Source organism: Lontra canadensis, unplaced genomic scaffold, assembly GCF_010015895.1.
Source record: "Lontra canadensis isolate GAN:19392208 unplaced genomic scaffold, GSC_riverotter_1.0 scaffold47, whole genome shotgun sequence".
NCBI classification, from domain to species: domain Eukaryota; kingdom Metazoa; phylum Chordata; class Mammalia; order Carnivora; family Mustelidae; genus Lontra; species Lontra canadensis.
Genome location: NW_022631041.1, coordinates 13656660 through 13675893, shown reverse-complemented (window position 1 = coordinate 13675893; position 19234 = coordinate 13656660). Strand labels below are relative to the sequence as shown.

General features: G+C 37.3%; 1 pseudogene; it reads left to right on the top strand.

The window, feature by feature from the left end:
* The first annotated feature begins 308 nt into the window (after nucleotides 1-308).
* The window catches only part of LOC116876711, a 30017-nt pseudogene continuing 11091 nt past the window's right edge, over nucleotides 309-19234 (top strand).

Below are 19234 nucleotides of genomic sequence, written 5' to 3'. Positions count from 1 at the left end.
ATATCATCTAATATATCATCTCTATATAATTTTAATATAAAATATTTCATAGAGAAAAGTAAAAATGGATGACTATGCTGAATTTTGGAAGTGAAAAGAGATCAATTCTGGGAGAAGGGCACTTAAGAGCAGGCGATACTCTGGGCATCTGGCCTCACCCCCTGCCCCTTGAGAAGAGTCTGCTCTGGGATAGTGTGATTGTCAGTGCTCAGGACTTTGGGGCAGAGACAAAGGTTAAATATCAGGAAGAAACAGAGTTGTCATTCAAAGATTTTATTCAATGATGAGATTGGACTGGCAGGAAAGACATGAAGAAGAAAACTCCAGCCTCCTGTAAGGGATATATGGATATGAGTTCTCTGAAGACCTATGAAGATAAAAATATCTGTGCTCTAGAGCTGGGGACTTCCAGCTCTCTTCCAGAGAACCAGGAGATTGGTTCTCTCATTGAGAAAGATGGAAATTACAAGAAATGCCATGGAAAAGTCAAAGGCTATTTGAGCAATGAAAGATCTGTTATGTCCAGTCAGATTGGGCTCCAATGGTTTTCAAGAACAGAAGAGCAGAAGCCATGTGACTGGCTGGTATGATTTGTTGATTGAGCAGGAAAAACACTTCGAGGATTAAGTCTCTGATTTTACAGTTTGTTCACCAAATAAGATGACAATATCAATTACCCACCAGAAAGAAAAGTCCTTTACATATGAAAGAAGACAAACTTCTCAAATGATATATCTAGTGAGGCCAGGATTATATTTGGAGAACAAGAGAACCTGAGTAGCTAAAAGGCCAAGAGGACTCAATTCTGTTGTGTAGCAGGACACAGCCTACTGCAAAAAGTTGACCGGGGAGAATATAAAGACGCTCAAGTATAGAAAAAAGTGGTGTGTACAAATATTTTTTTAAATTATGATAAACCAGTTTTAAGAAATTATGATTTCTTCAAATTTTGGATATCAAAAATAAGTTACTCATTTTATTGCAAACAATCCCTTTGTAGAAAGGCTTCAGATGAGCTTTCTCTTCACAGTTCATGTTTGATCGTTGATATGCTGATTTAGTCAGTCTCCACAGAGACCTCCATGTACAATGTCAATAGCTCATGAGACTTCATGTGATGATTGAGTTTTTTTAAAGATTTATTTATTTGTGTGAGAGAGAGGGAGTGCAAGCATGAGGACGAGAGAGAGGCAGAGGAAGAGGGAGAAGCAGACTCCCCACTGAGCAGAGAGGGACTTGATCCCAGGACCTTGGAATCAAGACCTGAGCAGAAGGCAGAAGCTTACCCAACTGAGCCACACAGGCCCCCCATTTATTAAAGAATCTAATATTGCATTCCAAATGTTGGTTGTATAGCTTTGATGAAAAGTACAATATATTAACATTCTAAAATATGTGTAAAATGTGTGCAATGTTGGAAACTGCAGTGTCTGTAATACGATTTAGGTTAAAATGGCCAGGGATAGATGAACCCTCTGGCTTCACTAAAGATGTCCTGGGGTCATCTTTAGAAGATCCTATTTGAGCTCCTTCTTTTGATGTGCTGAAGAATTCTTATGATTTTAGTTTAATGATTTTATAAGAACCATGACATTTTCCTTATTTAAAACATGTGCTGAATGTTTCAAAACAATACTGAACTGTCATCAAAGGAAGTCATGTTAGCTGAGAAGAGTGGAGGAATTGGTTCAAATGAGAGACACTATCACATTTGAAAAGGTGCTAAAGAAAAATTGATAGCTGACATTTCAAAGCTGGGACATAATTGCATTATTATTAGCAATTCATTTTCTATGTCTAGGAATCAGATGATGGAAAAGTTCAGTGAAAATTTGAGTTTTCCTGGTGGAGAGTACATATGGATTTCATTATTCAGCAGTGGTTGGATTGTAGGTAACAACCCCTCACTGCTGTATATTCAAAATGCCTGAAAGGAATAGAAATATGCTGACTTTCCAGAATTGTGAAAGCATTTTTACTTCAGCAAAATGATACAAAATGCAGGAAATTAGCTGTGTGTCTGGGCTAAGCCAGTTTTCTGAAAACTACCCCTCATCTCCTTAATGTTCATCTGATGATGAAGAAAGCACAGGTTTAAGTAATCAATCAGTGTTTATGGAGCAGATACAATACTGAAAGCACTATATCAAGTGTACAGGAAATATAAATAAGCATAAACTTAATTCTCTCCAAGGAGTTTACCAACTCAATGTAAGATAACGTAAAAATACATGACTTCTAAGTAACTATAACTCTCTTATTGAACTACAAGAACATGGAGGATTGATAAGAAAGAACTTTATCTTTCTTCCACTATGACCTTGAAACATGCAGACAGTCCAGGTCACCTTTTCTCATGTTTGATGACCCTTTATGGTCACTTTGGAGAACCTGAAAGGTTTCATTTTCAGGTATTAAAAACTTTAGTTTACTTAGAACACCAAAACCCATGTATCTTTGCCATGCCAAACAGTGATAGTGTAGCTTCTTCAATTATTACCCTTGGGGCCTACTCTAAGTAACCTCTTTCTTCATTTTATCCTTCTAATTCATGAGCACATATGTGAGCTTTTCCTAAGAATTCTTCAATGCTCAGCTCCAGGAAAAGCATAGGCGGATGTTTGAATACCAACAGGTAGCAAATATCTAGCCAGGATATCAGATACCTATCTCTCCAATCTTTTGGATCCCCTTCCAACATGGATTGATTGGTGGAAAAGCCCACAGAACTCTCTTGTCCTGGGGCGCCTGGGTGGCTCAGTGGGTTAAGCCTCTGCCTTTGGCTCAGGTCATGATCTCGGGGTCCTGGGATCGAGCCCCACATCGGGCTCTCTGCTCAGCAGGGAGCCTGCTTCCCCCATCTCTCTGCCTGCCTCTCTGCATAATTGTGATCTCTGTTGATCAAATAAATAAGTAAATAAAAATCTTAAAAAAAAAAAAAACAACACCTCTCTCGTCCTATAAATTTCATTCAAAAACCTCCATAATAAATTGCTAACCTAGTCTTACAAAGGCTCCCCTATAAGAATATGGGAGAAAGTGGTCAAAGGATTACCTGGTTATCTCTTAGTAAATCTCCATGGACATACCTAGGAACTCTATTAAGAATTTAGGATATTTATCATCCATTGCCCTTAGCTTTGAGGGTTTACGTACAATTCTGGAATAACGCAGATTGCTCCATAAATTACTCCATAAATTATTGTTATAATAAAAGTCAGAGAACAAAGGATCTAGTTTCCTTAGGCTACAGCATGGGAGCTGCTTTACCTCAAACCATAATAAGTGTAAGTCTCAGGACACCTCATCTACCTCTGAGGTCTTGTGCTTCATTTTGTATTTATAATTTTGTATTATTTCTCTTAAAAAGCTCCTTTCTAAATGCCTAATTTGGGCTTACTCCTAAGAGTGCATGATTAGTTGAAGACTGTAAAGCTCTCAAACTCGAAAGGTGGCAAAGTCACTAGCTAGAGCTTTCTGGAAGGTTTTATAGAGAAGGAATTTAAAGATTTCTCATTTTATCAACAGAGAGAACCAACAGTCTTAAAGGTTTAATGGAGATTTTATTAAATCCCTTTTTACAGCTCACATATAGACCCAGTATTTTAGAGGGCTCTTGGAAATAGCAGATTATCTAAAGAAAAACCTATCTCTGTACTATCACCAATATAATTTTTACATGAGATTAAGGTCTTGCTTCTGAATGGGACATAATAATAGGTTTCCATGGTTCATGAGTAATGCAATAGTGTATATGCTATCCCTTACTACAAGTTACTCAGGCATTTTATTTAATCCTTAATCCTAAATGTCATTTTAGGAGATTTTGCAATACACAGAAACCAAGAGATCCTCTTTTCATATTTAATTTAATCTTAATTCTTATGCCTTAAATATCTATGAATCTTTTCCACATATACGCTTTGATATCTCAACTTGTGATCTCACTGATACCATACCACCTTATTCTTTAATGAAACAGTTTTTCTTCTAATTATTTCCATTGTTCAACTTCTATTTCACTGTCCTAGCCTTATCTTTCTGTGATAGTTCAGAAACATACTAAGAATTTCAAAAGCCATTTTGGTCTTGGTTTTGCTTTTTCATTTCTTTGTCCTTGGACATTACTATTTTCAGGTAATTTTCAATTTGCTTTGAACTGCTTCCCTTTCATGTCAAACATTTCTTCCCATATAAAATAATAAATTATCACTCTGTCTTTGATTAGTCCTATGTTTGAAAACTACTGTTACCTTATAGTAAAATGTCAACAAAATGGGGCTCTTTGCGGTATTTTGCATTCACAAAATGCAATTGAGATGGCCAGTCCTGCAGTGTCAGGCTCTCATTGTGCTGTGTTCACCCAGCACCCAACTGAAAATAAGACAAGCTGCGTCTTAAGTGCACCAATGTTATTTAAGCTATCCAGCTTGTCACTGTTTTCTGAGACACCACTCTCTGTTCATGTCAAGGAGATATTGCTTCTGTCTGCTTTTCCTGTCCCAATGCTTTCTAAATGTCTTTTGACCATTTATGTCCTAGAAGCATGACTAGCCCCAGTTTGGATTTAGAGGCAGCCAACTATGTAAAATACAGATAGGTGGCAGTGGGTGTTAAGGAGGGCACATACTGCATGGAGCACTGGGTATGGTGCATAAATAATGAATCTTGGAACACTGAAAAACTAAAATAAAATGAAAATTTAAAAAAATATATAGATAGGTGGAGTTAAAAGAACTAAGACTGTTGGGGTGCCTGGATGGTACCATTGGTTAAACATCTGACTCTTGGTTTCAACTCAGGTCAGGATCTCAGGGTCATGATACCAAGCCCTTCATTGGGCTTTGCTCTTGGCTCAGAGTTTGCTTGGATTCTCTCTCTCCCTCTGTCCTTCCCACCCCCACCCCCATCTCTAAAATAAGTAAATCTTTTTTAAAAAATGAAGACTGCCATAATTGTCATTGAAATAGAGTATTATTCTAACTATGCATTTGGAGAACGAGAAAGACTCATATACACAGCTTTGTGGTAGAAAGGTGGTTGATCATTCATTAATGCTCATTAAACATTTCTTGTGGTTTCTCTCTCTCTCTAACAAGTCCAGCTTCTAAAATAAAGTTTCATGCCTGCTATTTTAATTATATATATATGTGTGTGTGTGTGTGTGTGTGTGTGTGTAATAAACACATACATGTAAATATGCTGGTAACAATATAAAAGAGTAGTTATGCATTAAATAAGTTTCTCCCCTTAAATTAAAAAATAAAAACAAAATTAACTGAAATTTCTTGTATCTAATTTCAAGGAATGGACTAGTTCAGAAGCCTGGTGTTCAGTCAGGTAGGAATCCATTCCATAGTACTCCCTTATGAGGATCTGAGGATATAAAATATATTTTCTTTATTCTAAAATGCAGTCACTTTTTCTAGACTCTATTTTATTGTCTCACATCTGATGAGTATTTTCAGTATCTGAAGGCTGATGCCAAACCCATATCAAAGCAGAGATAATGAAGGCGATACTACTTTCTAAATCCTCATAGGCAATATCAGACACCTTGGGTAAACTAGTTCTCAAATCTAAAGTAGAATTTTAATTTTGCTTCTGCTCCCATCCCATTGTATGATTCATGCAATCATAGTATATTTTGAACTTCTTAGAGTTCTTCATAGAAAATAACTAAAAACTGATTTTTTTAGGGAGCATAATACAATGTCTTTTCATCACAGATTTGTGATGTATTCTCAACATGTCCCTTCCCTAATTGAATGCCTTAAAATAGCAATTGCAATGCTCTAAATCTAATTTATTAAAATGATAATAATGAAATTAGAAGATGAATGCACAGATAGAAATCTCCTCTTTAAATGAAGAATAATTATTCATGCTGAAAAATTATCAGAAACAATTTTGGGTTTCTTCAATAACTTACTATGACACTCTTGGGTTCTTTCTTATTTATAGAACCCCATAATATTTCTTAGAGTGCCGGCTTGGTGGTCACGTACTCTTTTAAACCTTGCCAGTCTTGGAAGCTCCTTATCTCTCCATCCATTTTGAATGCCAACCTTGCAGGATAGGGTGTCCTTGGCTGCATGTTCTTCTCATTTAGTGCAATGAATATGTCTTGCCAGCCCTTTATGGCTTGCCAGGCTTCTGTGGACAGGTCTGACGTTATTCTGATGGACTGTCCTCTGTACATAAAGACTCTCTTCCCCCAGCTGCTCTCAAGAGCTCTTGTCTAAGATTATGATTCATCAGTCTCACAATCAAGTGTCTCGAGGTCTTTCTATATTCATTGATCTTGGGGGGTGATCTTTCTGCCTCTAGGACAAGAACTGGTTCCATTACCCAGATTGGGAAAATTTTGATGGAGAATTTGTTCAACTATATCTGCTAGTCTTCTTTCTTTCTCCTCCCCCTCAAGGATCCCAATAATTCTGACATTGGAATGTTCCATGGTGTCATTTATTTCCATAATTCTGTTTTCATAGCTTCTAAGCTGTTTGTTCCAGGCTTCTTCCTGATCCTTTTTCTCTATCAGTTTGACCTCTAGATCACTAATTCTATCTTCTACCTAGGTTACCCTAGCTGTTATTAGAATATTTAGATTAGATTGGATGTCATTGATAGCATTTTTAACTTCTTCCTGGGAGGGATTCACATCTGCCCTAATTAATTCCATGTTGTCATTAATGGTTTTCTCCAACCTAGCCATTGCCTGGATAATTGTTACCCTGGATTTCCTTTCCAACATACTGTTTATGTCCATGCGCTGATGGAGAGGGCACAGTCTCTGAGTTTTTCCTCTGTTGGGCATTCTTTCTCCTAGTCATTTTGGTGAGAGATGGTTGAGGGATGTGTAGCTGAATGTATCAACTGTGATCCAGGCAAGTTGCCCTCTGGAATGCTTCTGAGCAATTTGAAGTCACCACCAAAAAGAAAGGAAAAAAAAAAGAGAGAGAAAGACACAGAAAAAAAAGAGAAGACCCAGGCAGAATGGGCCCTAAAGGTAAGATTTATAAGGTATACAAACAAAAACAGACAAACAAAAAGACCGACGAAAGTATATGACAAGAAAAAAAAAAAAAAAAAAAGAACCCAGCCAAAATGAACCCCAAGGATAAGATTTATATACTACCAGAACAAAAACAAATACACAGAAACACTGACAGAAGAAAAAGATGGGAGGGTGGTTCTAAATCCTCAATGTGGGCGAGAAAGTTTATTTTGATTCTTCCTGGGTGTATCTTGGTATCTTTGTTAAAGGATTCAACTTTCCAGAGATAAAGGGAGATCAAAACTGGTTTATATCTAGGGGTAGTATTGATTAGGGAAAGACGATTACCTTGAAGCTTATTTCTATAGGTATATTAAAGAAAGTAAATAGAAAAGAAAAAGAAAAATACAGGTATATGTATGAAAATTTCTAGTTAAAAGGTTATTATGGAATATGTTGTATTAAACCTCCAATTGTAATGGTAAGTAGGTTAAAAAAATTAAACAGAACAAGAATAGTGGGAACAAATTAAAAATAAAAATTGCATCTATGAAATATACAGGTTTTATGGCAATACTGGGAGCTTAATATATTTTTTTCCCCAATACTGGGGTTTTACAGTTTTATGGGGAACTGTGGTGGTTGTCCTCTCATTCTGCCCGCTTTCTGGGGGAGGGGCCTGCCCCATGGTTTTTCAGTCAGACTTGCTTGGGTTGAGTTGTCCTGCCCCCTCTCAAGGGTCTGGGCTCTGTGGAAACTGGTTTTTCAGGCTTTTGTTCTCTGGAGGTTTTTGGTTTCTTGTTTTGTTTTTTTTTTTTTTCCCTTGGCGGCTTTTTGCAGCTTTTCAGAGGTTTAGTTTATTATATCCACTGTAGTCGCAAATATTTAACACTTACTAATTCCTTTAAAATTTAATAGTGACTGCAAATAAGATTAATAAGGGCATATGAATGTTATGTTAAAAAATTATATTAGCGTTTACTTTAGAGTTGAAATGAACTTAGTGATAATCTAGTCTAATCTTCCTATCTTATTTATGAATAAACCAAGTCCTCCAAAAGTAAGTAAAAGACTATCTTAATAGCTTCTGGCATCAGTAACATAAGAAGCTAGTTCACCTAACTTCATATATAGAGTGCCTTCCATAATTTTATCAAGGACTTATTGCTCAGGCAAAATTGAGAGCAGAGATTGCTCATCTAATAATATATAATGCTCCAAGGGGATAAATTTCCCATTCTCTTACAGGGAATAACGTTCTAAAGTCAAGAATATTCATAGGGATTTATCAGAGAAATTTTCCACTGATAAAAAGAACAGTTACAATAATCAGTAGGGGACCTGGAGTTAAAAGATAACTGGTTATAGAAAGATAAGAAGATGACACACAAAGAGGAACTAAAGACAAATAATATATATTTTGCCTGCCTCAATATTTTCCATAGGCTTTGACCTGGCTGTCCATGTTCTAACACAGTTGCAAAAAGGGTTGCTTAATTATTAGCAAAATAAACCTTCAAAGATGGCAATGATTATATTCAATGATGACCCTCCAAGATTTCTCCATATTCAGTGAGAAAGTTTGGACATTTGTGATCTACTCTACTCATCCCCCATTGAGGAGCAGCTAATGCCACATTCCTCCTTTTCAAGAATGGAATGTTGCCACATGTATTGGTTTAACCAATAGTTTTAGACACTGACTAATTAACAAGCATTGTTCTAGGTCCCAGGATACAGCTGTGGATACAATAAAGTCTCAAAGCTCATTGATAATTACATTGGAGTTAGAGGAGGGTACAGGTGGGGGGAGTGACAGATGAGTAAGAAATGAATAAGATAATTTCAGGTAGCAATAAGTACAAAAATAAAGTGAGTTAATGAAATATGAATGACTAATCTGAGAGGGAAAGGAATAATTTAGAGGCATGTTTAAGAACTCATCTGAGATATGAAGGATAAAAACAAAAAGACATTTAGAATTTTGGAGAAAGAGCATGCCAACCAGAAGGCAAACAGTTGGCAAAATCCCTGAGGAAAAAAATTATCTTAATGTTATTTAGAAACAGAAGGAAGGATCTAGAAATTGAGGTGAGTCTAATGTGAACAAGGGGAGAGTGATAGATAGGTAGACAGCAGTTTGTGTACTTTTTTAAAAGCCTAATTTTTTTTAGAGCAGCCTTAGGTTCAGAGAAAAATTGAGAGGAAAGTACAGAAGTCTTCCACATACCCTCTGCCCCCACATGGATTACCTTCCCCATTGTCAACATCCCCAACTAGAGTGGTTCATTTATTACAATTGATGAATCTGCACTGATGCATCATAATCATCCAAAATAGTTTATCTTAGGGTTCACTATTGGTGTTGTACATTCTATGGGTTTGGACAAATATATAATGACACGTATTCATCATTATGATACCACCCACAATATTTTCACTGCACTAAAAATACTTTGTGTTCTGTCTAGTTATCACCCATCCAACCACCGATTGTTTTTTTATTTACATAGTTTTGCCTCTTCCAGAATCTCCAGTATGTCAAACACACTTTGTAGCGTTTTCACACTGGCTTCTTTCACTTAGTAATATGTGTTTAACTTTTCATGGATTGGTAGCTAGTTTCCTTTTTAGTGCTGAATGGTATTCCATTGTCTAGAGGTACCACAGTTTGTTGATTCATTCATTTCCTGAAGGACATGTTGGTTGTTTCGAAGTTTTGGCAATTATGAATAAAGCTGTTATAAACATCCATCCACAGAAAGGAGATGTCAGATTGTGGAAAGGTTACATGAAATCATGTCTTAAGTCATCATTATTTTTAGTTCCTAGAGAAAATCACAAGAAAGACAACAGGAAATTTTGTACTTCATTTTAGGGTCAGAATCTCCTCCACTCCCTGAGTGTTCAGATTATTAAAGTTGGGGTACTGGCCATATGACCAGTGTTATATGATCCATTACATGAAATGTCCAGAGAAGAGCAAACCCCAAGTCTAAATGGTATGAGGAAATTTTGACATCAGAGTGTTGAGCTACCATCAAGATTTCAAGGTAACTTGGAGGTATTATTGGAGTACATCAGAAAAAAAAATAGGATGTAGGACACTTACTGTTTCTTTAAGCTAACTTTATTGGTTGGAGCATATTATGAATATGTGATAAGTGATAGACATGAGTTATAGGGACAGATGGGTCAGTTTTGTGCATCAGTTTGACTAGGCTATGGTGCCTAGTAGTTTGGTCAGATGTCAGTACAGATACTGTTTTGAAGGCATTAGGTAGATGTGATTAACATTTATTATAACCAGCAGACTTTAAGTAAAGTGTATTACCCTCAATAATGTGGGTGGACCTCATCTAGTCAGTTGAAGCCCTTAAGAACAAAAACTGAAGTTTCCCAGGGGAGTAATTCTGCCTCAAACTGTAATGCTAAGTCCTGCCTAAGTTCCCAACCTACTGACTTGCCCTACAAATTTCAATTTGCCAGTCCCCACAATAGTATGAACCAATTTCATAAATCTGTCACTCTTTATGTATATAATATTTGGTTCTTTTTCTCTGCAGAACCCTGACTGATAATACTAAGTAAAGCCTCCAATACAAATTTCTCTGATTTTCTTAGTTGTCTGAAGAAGGTAGAAGCCTACAACCCACTTAATTTTTTTATTATTTAAGTATACTTGATATACAACATTATATTAGCTCAGGTGCACAGCATACTGACTGGACAATTCTAAACATACACAATGTTCAGAATAAGTGTAATAATCATCTGTCACCATTCAATGTTATTACAGTATTATTGACTATATTCCCTCTGCTGTATTTTTCATTTCTGTGACTTACTTATTTTATAACTGGAAGTTTTTACCCCTTAATTCCCTTCACCTATTTTGCTCATTGACAACCCCCTAACCCCACTCCCATTCTGGTAACCACAGTTCTTTGTGTTTATGAGTCTGTTTCTGTTTGGTTTCTTTGTTCAATTTTTTAAATGATTTTCCATATAAGCGGAACCACATGGTATTTATCTTTCTCTACTTGACTTATTTCACTTAGCATATTATCCTTAAGGTCCATTAATGATCTTGCAAGTGGAAAGGTTTTATTCTTTTTATAGCTGCGTAATATTCCATTGCACATATATATTATGTCTTCTTTATTCATTCATCTATCAATGGACATTTGGGTCAATTCCATTTCTTGGCTATTGTAAATAATACCAACAATAAACATGGGATGCACAGATCTTTTCAAACTAATTTGTGTTTTCATTTTCTTTGGGTAAATACCTGGTAGTGAAGTTACTAGATCATATGGTATTTCTAGTTTTAATTTTTTAAAGAACTTCCAAACTTCCAAACAGTTGCTGTGCCAATTTACATTCTCATCAACAGTGCAAAGGATTCCTTTTTCTTCATATCCTACCCAATACTTACTTTTTGTCTTTTGGATAATAGCTACTCTGACTGGTATAAAGCAATATTTCATTGTGGTTTTGATTTGAATTTCCATGATAATTAGTGATGTTGAGCATCTTTTCATGTGTCTGTTGGCCATCTGTAGGTCTTTTTTGGAAAAATGTCAATTTAGGTCCTCTGCCCATTTTTTAATTCAATTATTTGGTGGGTGGTTTTAGTTGTTTTGTGGGATTTCTTTTTTGGTGCTGACTTTGGTATAAATTCTTCATATATTTTGGATATTAACCCCTTATTGGATAAATCATTTGAAAATCTCTTCTCCTGGGGCACCTGGGTGGCTCAGGAGGTTAAAGCCTCTGCCTTTAGCTCAGGTCATGATCCCAGGGTCCGGATCGAACCCCCCATCAGGCTCTCTGCTTGGCAGGGAGCCTGCTTCCCTTTCTCTCTCTCTGCCTGCCTCTCTGCCTACTTGTGATCTCTGTCAAATAAATAAATAAAATCTTAAAAAAAAAAAAATCTCTTCTCCCATTCAGTAGTTTGCCTTTTTGTTTTGTTGATGGTTTCCTTTTCTGTGTGCAAACCTTTTAATTTTGATATAGTCCCAATAGTTTATTTTTGCTTTTATTTCTTTCGCCTAAAGAGACATAGTCATAAATATGTTACTAAAGCTGATGTTCAGGAGATTATTCTTTATCTTTTCTTTTAGGAGTATTACGGTTTCAGGTCGCTCATTTAGGTCTTTAATCTATTTGAGTTTTTTATCTATATAGTTAAGAAACTGGCCCTTTTATTCTTTTGCATGTAGCTATCCAATTTTCCCAACATCATATTTTGAAAAGACTCTCTTTTCTCCATTGTACATTCTAGCTTATGAAACTAGAAATCAACCACCAGAAAAAGTCTGGAAAGATCACAAATACATGAAGGTGAAACAACATGCTATTAAACAATGAATAGGTCAACCAGGAAGTCAAAGAAGAAATCAAAAAGTACATGGAAACAAATGAAAATGAAAACACAATGGTCCAAAACTTTTGGGATGCAATAAAACCTGTCTTAAGAGGAATGCATTTAAAAAAAAAAAAAAAAGGATGCATATAGCAACATAGATCTACCTCAAGAAGCAAGAAAAAAAATCTCAAATGAACAACCTAACCTTACACCTATAGGAGCTAGCAAAAGAAAAAAATGAAGTCCAAAACCAGCAGAATGAAAGAAACAATGAGGATTAGATTAGACAGAAATAAAAGACATAGAAACTAAAAACAAAACAAAACAACAACAACAAAAAAAACCCCACATAGAATAGATCAATGAAACTAGAGCTGATTCTTTGAAAAAATTAATAAAATTGGTAAACCTCTCACCAGATTTATCAAAAAGAAAAAAGAAAGGACCCAAATAAATAAAATCATTAGTAAGAGAAGAGAAATAATAACCACCACAGAAATCAATTATAATTACAAACATTTGTAAGAGAGTATTATGAAAAACTATATGCCAACAAATTGGACAACCTGGGATAAATGGATCCATTCCTAAAAACATATAAACTACCAAAACTGAAAAAAGAAGAAATAGAAAACGTGAACAGACCAATAACCAGCAAAAAAATTGAACAAGTAATCAAAAAACTCCCAACAAACAAATGCCCAAGACCAGATGGATAAACAGGTGAGTTCTACCAAACATTTAAAAAAGAGTTAATACCTATTCCTCTGAAACTATTTAAAAAAATAGAAAAGGAAGGAAAACTTCCAAATTTATCCTATGAGGCCAGCGTCACCCTGATACCAAAACCAGATAAAGACACCACTAAGAAAGAAAACTATAGGTTCATATCCCTAATGAACACAGATGCAAACATAACTCAGTAAACAAGTAGCAAACCAAATCTAACAATACATGAAAAAATCATTCACCATAGTCAAGTGGGATTTATTTCTGGGCTGCAAGAGTGGTTTAGTATTGGTAAGCCTATCAACATGATACAACACATCAATAAAGGAAAGGATAAGAACTCTATGATCATTTCAACAGATGTAGAAAAAGTATTTGACAAAGTACAATGTCCATTCTTGATAAAAACTCTAAACAAATTAGGTTTAGAGGGAACATATCTCAATATAATAAAGGCCATAAATGAAAAACACACGGGTAATATCATCCTCAATAAGGAAAAAAGTGAGAGCTTTTCTTCTACAGTCAGGAATAAGACAAGGGTGTCCTCTCTCTCATCACTTCTATTCAACATCATACTCGGGGGACCTGGGTGGCTCAGTCAATTAAGCCTCTGACTCTTGGTTTCTGCTCAGGTCATGATCTCAGGGTTGTGGTATCAAGCCCCGTGTCAGTCTCCATGCTCAGCATGGAGTCTGCTTGGGACTCTGTCACTCTCTATCTCCCTCTCCCCCTGCCCCCACTTTCTATCTCTCTCTCTCTCTCTCTCTCTCTCAAATAAATAAATAAATCTTAAAAAAAAAATCATACTTGAAGTCCTAGCCACAGCATTCAGACACAAGAAGAAATAAAAGGCATCCAAATCAGCAAGGAAGAAGCAAAACTCTTTTTCTTGATGAGTGTGGCTAAAGGTTTATTGATTTTATTTTTCAAAGATCAGCTTTTAGTTTCATTGACGTTTCCTATTTTTTATTCTCTATTTCAGTGTTCTCTCTTTGGCCTTTCTATTCCTTTCCTTCTAAAGTTGAGCTTTATTCTTCTTTTCCTAGTTCCTTTGAGTATAAGTTTAGATTGTTTGAGATTTTTCTTGTTGCTTGAGGTATATATGTGTTTTCATCTAGTTTAATGTGTCATTCAAAGACATTGTTTCCTATTGATTTTCTGTCTGGATGATCCATCCATTGATGTAAGTAGGTGTTAAAGTCCTCTACATTATTGTATCTATCAATTTCTCCCTTTATGTCTGTTAATTCATTTTTTGTACTTAGGTGCACATATGTTAAGTGAATAGATATTTACAGTTGTTATATACTATTTTTAGAATGATCCATTTATCATTATATAATGCTCTTCTTTGTCCTTTGTTACAGTCTTTTTAAAAAGTCTATTTGTCTGATATAAGTATTGCTACCCAGGTTTTATTTTTTGTTTTTTGTTTTGTTGTTGTTGTTGTTGTTTTGTTTTGTTTTACTTACATTTGCATGGAATAATTTTGTCCACCCATTTACTTTAAATCTGCATGTATCTTTAGGTCTGAAGTGAGCCTTTTGTAGGCAGGCCATAGATGGGTCCTGTTTTTGTTTTTTGTGTTTTAACCAATTTAGTCACCCTATTTCCTTTGATTGAAGCATTTAGAACATTTACCTTTAAAGTAATTATTGACCAAGTGTGTTCTTATTGCCATTTTCTTCATTGATTTCTGTTTATGTTTGTAGTTCTCTGTTCTTCTCTATGTCTGTAGCTCTCTTCCCTTGTAATTGATAGCTCTTTTTAGTTATGTTTGGAGCTCTTTCACTTTATTTTTTAAATCTATTATAGGCTATCTATTCTAGGCTATGGTTACCATGAATTTCATATAGAGGATCCTAAGTATAGAGCAGTCTATATGAAAGTGCTGGTTGCTTAAGTTCAAACCCTTTCTAAAAGTACTATATTTTGGGCATGCCTGGGTGGCTCAGTCAGTTAAGTGTCTGCCTTCAGCTTGGGTCATGATCACAGAATTCATCAATTCATCAATTCTTCTTTCCAGCCCATCTTTATGACCATTACTTTGAACTTTTTTAAAATTTAATTTAATTTTTTAATTTAATTTTATTTTTTCAGTGTTCCAAGATTCGTTGTTTATGCACCACACCCAGTGTTCCATGAAATCTGTGCCCTCCTTAAAACCCACCACCAGGCTCACTTAACCCCTCCACCCCCCTCCACTCCAAAACCTCAATTTGCTTCTCAGAGTCCATAGTCTCTCATGCTTTGTCTCCTCCTCTGATTTCCCCCAATTCACTTTTCCTTTCCTTCTCCTAATGTCCTCCATGTTATCCCTTACGCTCCACAAGTAAGTGAAACCATATGATAATTGACTCTCTCTGCCTGACTTATTTCAGTCGGCATAATCTCCTCCAGTCCTGTCCATGTTGCTACAAAAGTTGGGTATTCATCCTTTCTGATGGAGGCATAATACTCCATTGTATATATGGACCACATCTTCTTTATCCATTTGCTGTTGAAGGGCATCTTGGCTCTTTCCACAGTTTGGCGACTATGGCCATTGTTGCTATGAACATTGGGGTACATATGGCCTTTCTTTTCACTACTTATTATTAAGTAAGCTTATCTGTTCTCTTTGTGGAGTTTTGTCTTTTTCGTTAGTATGGAGCATATTTCTCTGTGTTCTCATTTTGTCTGACTTTCTGTGTTTCTTTCTCTGAATTAGACAGAACAGCTACTTCTGCTAGTCTTGAAGGACTGGCTTTATGGGAATGTCCCTTACATAGATTGCATTTGTCTGGTGGTTTTGGCCAGCTTGGAGTGCCAAGGTATTCTGCATCAGAGCCTTCTTGGCAGGATGGCTGGTGCCAGTGTGGGCATGGGCCAGTACTTCCCAGAGCGCTCCACACACAAGGCACTCTGGCGGGAGGGCTGAGGCTGAAGTGGGCTCAGGCCATGGGGTTTTAGGGCATTCCTCACAGGGGACACCCTTGCTGGAGATGAAGTGGGTGCAGCCTGGGTGGGGGGTGTTTCAGGGAATTCTGCCCATAGGGCACATGGGTGGGACTGCTGGAGCTGAAGCAGGCATAGGCAAGTTTGTCCTGGTGCACTCTGTGCAGGGGGGTTCCTGGCAGGATGGCAAGAGCTGAAGCCAGGCATATACCTTGTGGTTCCAGGATACTCCCTGCAGACAGTGCCCTAGCAGGACAGCTAGAGCTGAAGCAGGTACAGGTTGGGAAGTCTTGGAGTGCTTCAAAGAGGAGGTCCTCTGGTAAGTCATCTGGAGCTGTGGTGGGTCTGGGTCTGGTGTATCCTGCAGTGATTTGGTGAAACGGCTGGGGCAGTGATAGACACTATCCAAGGGTATCCTGGTGTTTGCTGCTGAACTGGGGCTGCCTTGGTGGGATGAGGAGCTGGAGCTCAGGCAGTTGGGTGGAGCCTTTCTGGGGGTTGGCAGGTGTGGGGTAGGAGTCCAGGGCTTTTTGTTGAAACTTATCCACAGATCCACTTGTTACATCAGAAATCCAGACAGGTAAGATGCCAGAAATGATAAAGAAAATACTGACACGATAGATGAACATTTTTATCTCTCCCCATAAACTTTAGCTTTTGATAAGAAGTATTTCCCAAGTTTTTTCAAAGTAACCTATATATTCTGCAAAAGCCAGTTCTTGCATATCCAAAGCAAAATATAATAGGGAAGTCTTAATTATCTAAATTGGGTGTCTGCAGTAACTCAAATCACCTTTCTGTTCTAATTTGCCTGAGCATTTCTGGCCATGGGTTGTTGTGGAGCAAAATGTAAATATGCCCAAATTAAATGAAGCACGGCATTTTAGGAGTGACTGTTTATTAGTTTATGAGTAGAAACTAGACCTAAAGTAATTTTGTTTCTTACATACCTGATTTTGAAGTAATATACCTACTGGTTAGGAAGATGAGATCTGAAGCTTAACTTCCTGGGTTCACATTATCTCTCTGACCTTAGGTACTCAGTAATCTCCTCCTTTATCAATTTACCCATCAAAAAATGGTGGTAGTATTAACACTTACCTCATAGGGTTGTTGTAGGATAAGCCACATAGAAGACTATCTAGAGCATGGTAGACACTTAAAATGTTTTTTTAATAACCGTTATTGTTAATCACTGATACTTACCAATGTTTTTCATCAAACTATTGCTGTGGATAAGTTTCAACTTTCGACTTCACTCACCTAGGATAAATTTTCCAATGTCAATCATTTACATTTCAATAGTAGAGAAGACTGCTACAATATACAGATGTCATTTATTCCATAAGATTAAAAAAAAAAAAAACCTGGCTCCTTGATGTTGGGTGAGGCCGTGAGGCTAACCTAGCCAATGAGGTGTGAGCTTTCATCTTTCAGTGGTCAAGCAGGTCCCCTTGGGGAAACATAAAGAAAGGTAAGTAGAGAGAGGGTGACTGAACCTGGCTCTGCTCCATGTTAATGGAAAGTAAGAGTGGATTGTAGGGAGAGGCTGGGTCCAAGATCCGACATAGGAAGACCCTGAACTCCCCTTCTTCATTCTTCAGTTCTTTATACGTATAGAGTAATTGCTCCTGAAGAAAAACGGAGGGCTAACTAAACAGCTTCTGTACAACAAAGCGTAGAGGGAATACATACAGAAAGGCAGGAAAGATAGAGACATAGTGACCACAGGAACCCCCGCCCTGGTATGGTGAACTGCAGTGGGGAGGGAGAGTACTGAAGGACCAGGTGCAGAGTGGTCCACCCTGTGGCACAGAGATAAAGCTAGGGTTTAAAAGGGCAACTAGATTTTTTTTGTGGATAGCAGTCAGTTATCAGTTTGATGGGAAACACCCTGGATCTAAGTTGGAGTCTTAGATCAACAAATTAGAGGTTAGGTGTCCTTGGCAAGCTGCCATCTATGGTTTCCTTGCCTGGAAAGTGGAACAAATGCCTGCTATACTCACATCATTGGGAAAATTAAGTGGGATTAGATTTACTGAATGAAAATCATAAAATCCTATACAGCTGTGAAGGCATGCTATTTACTCATTTAATCAGTTATCTTCAAAAGAGTTACAGCTGTACAACCAGATTCTGCAGCTAGTCGTCTACAACATGTGCAGAGGAAACATGTTAGAAATATATATCAGAGGGGTGCCTGGGTGGCTCAGTGGGTTAAAGCCTCTGCCTTCGGCTCAGGTCATGGTCCCAGGGTCCTGGGATGGAGCTCTGCATCTGGCTTTCTGCTCAGCAGGGAGCCTGCTTCCTCTCTCTCTGCCTGCCTCTCTGCCTACTTGGAATCTCTGTCAAATAAATAAATAAAATCTTAAAAAATAAAGAAATATATATCAAAATATCCAGCTATTCTTGAGTATATGAGAGTTCATTTCCCTTACTTATCAAGGAGAGGAAACTTACCTGTTCAACCAACTTAGTAGTGAAACTTAACTTTTTAAGTGTCACTTGATTTCTCCATAGTTCTCCCTCCATCTTCTCACTTTCACATTTTTTTCTTCCATTGTTGGTTTACATGAGCTCCAGGAGCAAACTGTCTAATGTCCCTTCCTTGCTTCCATGGCTCATCAATCTCTTTCCCCTTCCCCTGCCTGGATGGTTTTGCTGTTGTTCCTTTCCTCTCCTGACCTATTCTACATCAGGGTAAAATGAGAGACAGTCTCCACAGATGATAATGAATATTGATCCTCCAATTTAGCCCCAAACACCTACAGCAGCAGTAGATCGATTTAAAGAACGTTCAGGTGTGAGAAAACCAAATCGTCACACTAAAAACAGCCAGCTGCGTTGTGATGAAACTACGTCTTCAGCTGTTTGAATGCTCTCTTCTTCAGACTTTTAAACTAAAATCATATCACGGCTTTACTGCTTTGGGCTCCATATATTTGCTTGAAAAGAAGAGAATAATGTAAACATTTTAAAGTTATAGGGGCTTCATTATTAAAACACAATGGGAGGGGCGCCTGGGTGGCTCAGTGGGTTAAGCCTCTGCCTTCGGCTCAGGTCATGATCCCAGGGTCCTGGGATCGAGCCCCGCATCGGGCTCCCTGCTCAGCAGGGAGCCTGCTTCCCCCTCTCTCTCTGCCTGCCTCTCTGCCTGCTTGTGATCTCTGTCTGTCAAATAAATAAATAAA